This window comes from Manihot esculenta, chromosome 4, assembly GCF_001659605.2.
Source record: "Manihot esculenta cultivar AM560-2 chromosome 4, M.esculenta_v8, whole genome shotgun sequence".
Classification (NCBI taxonomy): domain Eukaryota; kingdom Viridiplantae; phylum Streptophyta; class Magnoliopsida; order Malpighiales; family Euphorbiaceae; genus Manihot; species Manihot esculenta.
Window position 1 is genome coordinate 9,684,005 of NC_035164.2, and position 9,170 is coordinate 9,693,174.

The following is a 9,170-nucleotide window of genomic DNA, read 5'->3' on the forward strand; positions in this document are numbered from 1 at the left end:
TCAACTTATTCCAAAACTTATTCTTCTTCGGCTTCTTGGTGGTGTTGTCCCACCTCTTCTTACTTGAGCTCTGAGAAGAGAAACCTGGTCCTCCTCTGCCTGGGGTCTTAACCCCTGAAGACTGGGTCACTGACTGCTTCACTGACCCCTCAACTATAGCACTCGCCTCCATCCTTCGAGCCATATCCACCACAGTGTGGAAACTTTCCCTCTCAACTGACTGAATCAACGAGGAGTACCTGGAATGCAGCTTCATAACATATCTCTTGGCTTTCTTCGTATCTGTATCTAGAGCTTGCCCTGAAAAAGGCAATAGCTCCAAGAATTTATCCGTGAACTCCTCTACACCCATGTGCTCTGACTGCCTCAGTTGCTCAAACTCAATCATCTTCAGTTCTCTGGAACTGTCTGGAAAAGCCCATCCTGCGAACTCAATCGCGAATTCCTCCCATGTCATACCGTCTAGCCTCGGGTCCACATAACACTTGAACCATTCCCGTGCCTTCTTGCACTTTAAGGTGAACCCTGCCATCTGAATGGCCCTGCTGTCACTTGCCCCTAGCTCATCAGTTATTGTCTTCACTACTCTCAGATACTCAAAGGGGTCATCCCCTGACTTGTATTTGGGAGCATCCAGCTTGAGGTAATCTGTCATCTTTACCTTGCTCCCATCAGCTGAGCTAGGTCTGGGAGGTTGAATAACTGGGGCTGCTGATTCTGTAGGTGGTGGAGGTGGGGGTGCAGCATTCCCCGAGGTGGGGTTTGCCGGGTTTGGATAGAAAGGTGAGGGTGGATAAGCTGGGTACTGTGGGTAAGGTGGATAGAAAGGTGGATAAGGCATGTAGGTAGGGTAAGGGTTAAAGCTGGAAAAATCCGATTTACCTCCCATCGGATACCCTGAACCCTGTGGGAAGGGTGGATAGTGGGGTGGAAAACCATACCCCGAGGCCTGAACGCCTCCCTGAGACTCCCCTGTCCCTTCTTCCTCCATGCTCACATCCAGGTTCCCATCCCTCCTCTGTTCCTCTTCCATAACCTCCCTCACATCTGCCGAACTTCCTCCTCTATCAGTCCCCCTTCTGCTAGCATCAAAAGACCTTCTAGGGTCCCTTGACACTCTTTCTCTGTTGGCTCTACAAGATATTGCCCTAGGCAATGTAGGAGGACGGACGCTCGTGCCCTCATCCTCAGGTGGCACTCCAGTCAATCGTGCAGATCGACGAGTTCCTCTCATCCTGTTTTCTAAAAAACAGTACACATCATACAAACATTAGCATCATATGGTTCATGTGGGCACACATGAACCCTCATCACATATACATCATTCATATCATAGCATCAATGCACATGTATATAATCATGGCATTTCACATCATCATACAAGACAGGACTCCACATCCTATCCTAGTGGACATGATCTTTCCTATTGTGCTTGACCTTCTAGAACATCTATGAGCCCGACACTCTAGGTCCGATCCTATGAACCTAGGGCTCTGATACCATTCTGTAACGACCCGAAAATCGGACCGCTACCGGCGCTAGGATCCGGGTCGGCTTAAGGCCGCCAAGACCCGTAGCAAGCCTGACATTCATCCTGGAAACCTGTTTAATCCCATACATGATCAACAACATACATAAAAATTTGAAACTTTTCCTTCAAACATCCAACTCAACATGAACATACACTGTACATAGTCATAATCATAATCGTGATCCCTCTGTGGGATCTCGTCAATGCCCCAATGGGCAATACAACATGAGATGAGTTGGCTTTCATGAACATTATAAAACATTTTTTATCATGTAATAAAAGGGATACCTCATACACAATGTCAAGCACAATATCTAATCCTCAATATCAATACAAGACCGAAACTGTACTTTTACATAACATTCATACGTCTATCATGTCCACACTAACTATTACATACACGACTTCATTACTCTTGTAAACCTCCTGGCCTACCCTGTACCTGCAAACCTGGGGAAATGGGAGAGGGGTGAGCTACTAGAGCCCAGTGAGCAGAATAATAAAAACATTTAAATCATATGAATCATGGTATGCATCACATCACAGCTAATCATATCAAGGATGAACTTGTCAACAATAGCCCTCTACATGGTCCAACTGTGCCAGAACGTAGAATGGGTCCTGGTCTTTCCCTTACATATCATAACATAACAGTGTCCAACTATGCCAGAACGTAGAATGGGTCCTGGTCTTTCCCTTACATAGTGCCAGCGAACGTAGAATGGGTCCCACTGGTCTTACTTTCCATACCGTACATATCATATCGTCATATCATAGATCGAGGGCTATGGATCATCCAACATTCATCCACATCAACATTTAACATATGCAATGCAACATATTCGTGAATTCTAATGCAAACAACCTAATTCATCACATGGCATTCATGATGCGTGAATCATGCTAAAAAGTTCATCATTTGCTTTAAAACATAATGAGATATTCCACTCACCTCTGGATAGCTCTGACTAGACACTGGGGCAACAGACTCACTGCTGGGGTCCTCGGTTCCTCGGGTCTGAACCTACACAGGTGGACTCAAATGAGGGACCAAACATACATGAACATAACTCTAAACTATCCCCCAGAAACCCCCTAAAACATCATAGAATAATCATAGAAAAACATGCAAGAAAGGGCTGGACAGGGCACTTTCAGCGGCAGGTTCGGCGGCCGAAAGTCCCTCCAGAGCCGAAAGTCAGGCAGGTTCGGCGGCACCTTCGGCGGCCGAAACTCCCAGACAGAGGCGAAACTCATGCATGTTCGGCGGCACCTTCGGCGGCCGAAAGTGACAGACAGAGACGAAAGACTCCTTTCGGGGGCAACTTCGGCAGCCGAAAGGCCTGCCTCCCCAGCCATGTTCGGCGGCCGAAAGTTCCTTCGGCTGCCGAACCTGGTTTCTGCCAAAGGGCAGAAACTTGGCTCCCTTATGCATTTGTGCCTCCAAAACTAACCAATCATGCATAAACCTATTCTACAACATTCCCAAGCATTCACAAGCAAACATACAAGCTCCTAGGGGCATCAAACCATCAAAAACCCCAACTACAACACACAAGCAACTCACATTGCTCAAAAACACATATAAAACCCATAAACCTAACTATGAGCTAAACATGCATTTTACCCATAGATCTTGCATAAAACTTACTTTAAACATAAAATGAGCTTAAGATCGGCTCTTACCTCTTGTAGATCGAGGGAGAGGCATCCTAAACTCAGAGATGGGAGGTTTTGAGTTCTTGAACCTCAAAGCTCCAAAACTTTGCTCAAAGCTTGAAAATCTTCAAAACCAGATAAAAACTCATGAAAATCGAGTAAGATGGGAAGGAAAGAACTCAAGATCGGTGAGGGGCGGCGGAGAGCTCACCTTGGCCGGAAATGGGGAGAAAGCTCGCCCATTTTCGGCTAAGGGACCTTTTTATAGTGGCTGGCCAGGCCACGTTCGGGGGCCGAACGTTCCTCCGCATGCATGCCATGTTCGGCGGCCGAACTTGAGGTTCGGCGGCCGAACCTGGACTTTCCTCACTTATGCTTTCGTGGGCCTAAAGGCGCTCCCGAAGGCATGCATGTTCGGCGGCCGAACTTGAGATTCGGCGGCCGAACCTGAGTTTTCCTTCAAGGTTGTTTTCGTGCAAAAACTCATTTCCACTTTACTTAAAACCATGAAATACCTTAAAACATTTTATGAAAACATGATTCTACCCTACTAGAGGCTTCTGACATCCGAAATTCCACCGGACGGTAGGAATTCCGATACCGGAGTCTAGCCGGGTATTACAGTAAACTGGGGCCCTCTATCTGACACTATCGAAACACGAACCCCATGCAGCCTGACGATCTCATCAACGTACACCTGCGCCAACTTGTCCACAGAATAGCCACTCCTGACAGGGATGAAGTGAGCAGATTTGGTGAGTCTGTCCACAATCACCCATATGGAGTCCAATCTGTTGGACACCGCCGGTAACCCCACTACGAAGTCCATAGCTATATTTTCCCATTTCCATTCTGGAATAGGTAGCGGGTTAAGCATTCCAGCCGGCTTCTGACGTTCCAGCTTCACCCTCTGACACACTTCGCAGGCTGACACAAACTGTGCCACTTCTTTCTTCATAGCCGGCCACCAATAAACCTTCTTTAGATCTTGATACATCTTGGTGGCTCCGGGGTGAACCCTGTATCTTGCATTATGAGCCTCTCTCATAATGTCTCCTTTTAGCCCTATGTCATCTGGTACATATAGTCTGCTCCCATAGCGGAGGATCCCCTTGCTGTCGAATCTGAACTCACTATAATTGCCTGACTGAACAGTCCTGGCAATCTTCACTAACTCCGGGTCCTCATGCTGTTTCTGAGCCACCTGCTCCAGAAACACGGGTGCCACTCTCATCTGGGCCACCAAGGCACCTGTACCAGACAACTCCATCTGTAGACCTTCCTCAATGAGCTTGTAAAACTCCTTCACCACTGGCCTCCTCTCTGCCGATATGTGGGATAAACTGCCGAGTGATTTCCGGCTTAAGGCGTCTACCACAACATTCGCCTTATCCGGATGGTACTGAATCTTGCAATCATAGTCACTCAGCAGCTCCACCCATCTCCTCTGTCTCAAATTCAAATCTCTTTGACTCAGGATGTATTGCAGGCTTTTATGATCTGTAAAGATCTCACATTTAACCTCATAGAGGTAGTGCCTCCACCTCTTGAGTGCAAAGATTACTGCTGCCATCTCCAGGTCATGTGTGGGGTAATTCAATTCATGCTTCTTCAGCTGCCTAGAAGCATAAGCGATCACCCTCTCATTCTGCATTAGTACACAACCCAGTCCCACACGGGACGCATCACAAAAGACTGTAAAGTCCTCATCACTAGATGGCAGAGCTAAAACTGGTGCTGAAGTCAACCTCTTCTTAAGCTCTTCAAAACTCTCTTCGCACTGGTCGGTCCACACAAACTTCTGATTCTTCCTGGTTAGTCTGGTCAGAGGAGCTGCAATCTTTGAGAAGTCCTGAACGAACCTCCTGTAGTAACCTGCCAAACCCAAGAAACTTCTAATCTATGTCACTGAAATGGGTCTAGGCCAGTTAGCCACAGTTTCTGTCTTCTTGGGGTCTACCTCTATACCATTTTTCGACACCACATGCCCCAAGAACGAAATGCTCCTCAGCCAGAACTCACACTTAGAGAACTTGGCATACAAGCCATGTTCCCTTAAAGTCTGCAGAACCAACCGCAGATGATGGGCATGCTCCTCTGCATTCCTGGAATACACCAAGATATCATCTATGAAGACAATAACGAAGTGATCCAGGTACTGACTAAACACTCTGTTCATGAGGTCCATGAATGCTGCAGGGGCGTTAGTTAACCCGAACGGCATCACAAGGAACTCAAAATGCCCATATCTGGTCCTGAAAGCTGTCTTTGGCACATCTTCATCCCTTATTCTTAGCTGATGGTACCCCGATCTTAGATCTATTTTGGAGAAACAACCCGCTCCTGCTAGCTGGTCGAATAGATCATCGATCCTTGGCAGAAGGTACCTATTTTTGGTAGTGACTTTGTTCAACTGCCTGTAGTCGATATAAAGTCTGAGGGACCCATCCTTCTTTCTCACAAACAAGACCGGAGCACCCCAAGGTGAGGTACTCTGTCGGATGAAGCCCTTCTCTACCAGCTCTTGCAACTGCTCTTTCAATTCCTTCAACTCGGCTGGGGCCATCCTGTAGGGAGGGATAGAGATCGGTCTAGTTCCAGGCACCAACTCTATCTCGAACTCTATCTCCCTAGCAGGTGGTAAACCTGGAAGCTCGTCTGGAAAGACATCCTGAAACTCTCTGACAACTGGCACCGAGGCTGGCTCCCTGACCTGACTGCTAAGCTCTCTCACATGAGCCAAGTACCCCCTGACATCCCTTCCTAAGCAACCTACGAGCCTGAAGAGATGATATCAGACCTCTAGGTGTGCCCCTCTTGTCTCCTCTAAAGACGACCTCTGACCCGTTCTGATCTCTGAACCTGACTACCTTGTCCCTGCAGTCCAAGGTAGCACCATGGGTAGATAGCCAATCCATCCCTAGAATGACGTCAAAGTCTGTCAAATCTAGAACCACAAGGTCGGCGGAAAGGCATCTTCCCTCAACAAAAACTGGACTGTACTGGCAGACTGACACTGCCACTGACGGGTCACACTTGGGTCCACTGACCCATAGGGGACACTCTAACCCAGAGACTATCAGACCCAACCTCTCGACGGCTCTCGGAGCAATAAATGAATGAGATGCACCCGGGTCCATTAATGCATACACATCAGAACACCCAATGACGAGATTACCTGACACCACGGTGTTGGATGTGTTAGCCTCCTGCTGAGTCATGGTGAAGATCCTGGCTGGAGCTGATGGACCTTCACCTCGGGAACCAGAAGAAGAGGCTGCCCCTCTCCCTCTACCTCTGCCACTGCCCTGAGTTGTGGTTGGAGCTGCTGGCTGTGCCACACTACCAGAAGCTGTCTGCTGGGGCTGGCCCATAAAAGGTGCTCTAGGACACTCCCGAGCCATGTGTCCCTCCTGTCCACATCTAAAACATGTATTAGTCCCAGCTCGACACACTCCCCTGTGCAGCCTTCCACATCTCTGACATTCTGTACCATCTGAGCCTGAGCTCGAGCCACCGCCAAATCCCAGACCGGATTTCAACTTATTCCAAAACTTATTCTTCTTTGGCTTCTTGGTGGTGTTATCCCACCTCTTCTTACTTGAGCTCTGAGAAGAGAGACCTGGCCCTCCTCTGCCTGGGGTCTTAACCCCTGAAGACTGGTTCACTGACTGCTTCACTAACCCCTCAACTATAGCACTCGCCACCATCCTTCGAGCCATATCCACCACAGTGTGGAAACTTTCCCTCTCCACTGACTGAATCAACGAGGAGTACCTGGAATGCAGCTTCATAACATATCTCTTGGCTTTCTTCGAATCGGTATCTAGAGCTTGCCCTGAAAAAGGCAATAGCTCTAAGAATTTATCTGTAAACTCCTCTACACTCATGTGCTCTGTCTGCCTCAGTTGCTCAAACTCAATCATTCTCAGTTCTCTAGAACTGTCTAGAAAAGCCCATCCAGCGAACTCATTCGCAAATTCCTCCCATGTCATGCCGTCTAGTCTCGGGTCCACATAACAGTTGAACCATTCCCGTGCCTTCTTGCACTTTAAGGTGAACCCTGCCATCTGAATGGCAATGCTATCATCAGCCCCTAGCTCATCAGTTATTGTCTTCACTACTCTCAGATACTCAAAGGGGTCATCCCCTGACTTGTATTTGGGAGCATCCAGCTTAAGGTAATCTGTCATCTTTACTTTGCTCCCACCGGCTGAGCTAGGTCTAGAAGGTTGAGTAACTGGGGCTGCTGGTTCTGTAGGTGGTGGAGGTGGGGGTGCAGCATTCCCCGAGGTGGGGTTTGCCGGGTTAGGATAGAAGGGTGAGGGTGGATAAACTGGGTATTGTGTGTAAGATGGATAGAAAGGTGGATAAGGCATGTAGGTAGGGTAGGGGTTAAAGCTGGAATAATCTGATGTACCCCCCATCGGACACCCTGAACCCTGTGGGAAGGGTGGATAATGGGGTGGAAAACCATACCCCGAGGCCTGAACGCCTCCCTGAGACTCCCCTGTCCCTTCTTCCTCCATGCTCACATCCAGGTTCCCATCCCTCCTCTGATCCTCTTCCGTATCCTCCCTCACATCTGAAGAACTTCCTCCTCTATCTGTCCCCCTTCTGCTAGCGTCAAAAGACCTTCTAGGGTCCCTTGACACTCTTTCTCTGTTGGCTCTACAAGACATTGCCCTAGGCAATGTAGGAGGACGGGCGCTCGTGCCCTCATCCTCAGGTGGTACTCCAGTCAATCTTGCATGCTCAGGTCTGATCCTATGAACCTAGGGCTCTGATACCACTCTGTAACGACCCGAAAATCGGACCGCTACCGGCGCTAGGATCCGGGTCGGCTTAAGGCCGCCAAGACCCGTAGCAAGCCTGACATACATCCTGAAAACCTGTTTAATCCCATACATGATCAACAACATACATAAAAATTTTAAAACTTTTCTTTCATACACCCAACTCAACCTGAGCATGCACTGTACATAGCCATAATCATAATCATGACCCCTCTGTGGGATCCCATCAATGCCCCAATGGGCGATACATCATAAGATGAGTTGGCTCACATGAACATTATAAAACATCTCTGATCATGTATTAAAAGGGATACCTTATACATAATGTCAAGCACAATCTCTAAACCTCAATATCATTACATGACTGAAACTGTACTTTTACATAACCTAATACATTTATTATCTATTACATACACAAGACTTCATTACTCTTGTAAACCTCCTGGTCTACCTTGTACCTGCAATCCTAGGGAAATTGGGAGAGGGGTGAGCTACTAGAGCCCAGTGAGCAGAATAATAAAACATTTAAAAACATATGATAACATGGAATGCATCACATCACAGCTAATCACCTCAAGGATGAACCTGTCACCAATAGCCCTCTACATGGTCCAACTGTGCCAGAACGTAGAATGGGTCCTGGTCTTTCCCTTACATATCATAACATAACAGTGTCCAACTGTGCCAGAACGTAGAATGGGTCCTGGTCTTTCCCTTACATAGTGCCAGCGAACGTAGAATGGGTCCCACTGGTCTTACATTCCGTACCGTACATATCACATTGTCATAACATAGATCGAGAGCTATGGATCATCCAGCATTCATCCATATCAACATTTAAATATGCAATGCAACATATTCGTGAATTCTAATGCAAGCAACTTAATTCATCACATGGCATTCATGATGCATGATTATGCTCAATCCTTGCAATTGATTTGCTTAAAAACATAAAGGGTTATTCCACTCACCTCTGGATAGTTCTGACCAGGCACTGGGGCAACAGACTCACTGCTGGGGTCCTCGGTTCCTCGGGTCCGAACCTACACAGGTGGACTCAAATGAGGGACCAACCATACATGAACATAACTCTAAACTATTCCCCAAAAACCCCCTAAAACATCATGGATTAATCATAGAAAAACATGCAAGAAAAGGCTGGACAGGGCACTTTCGGCGGCAGG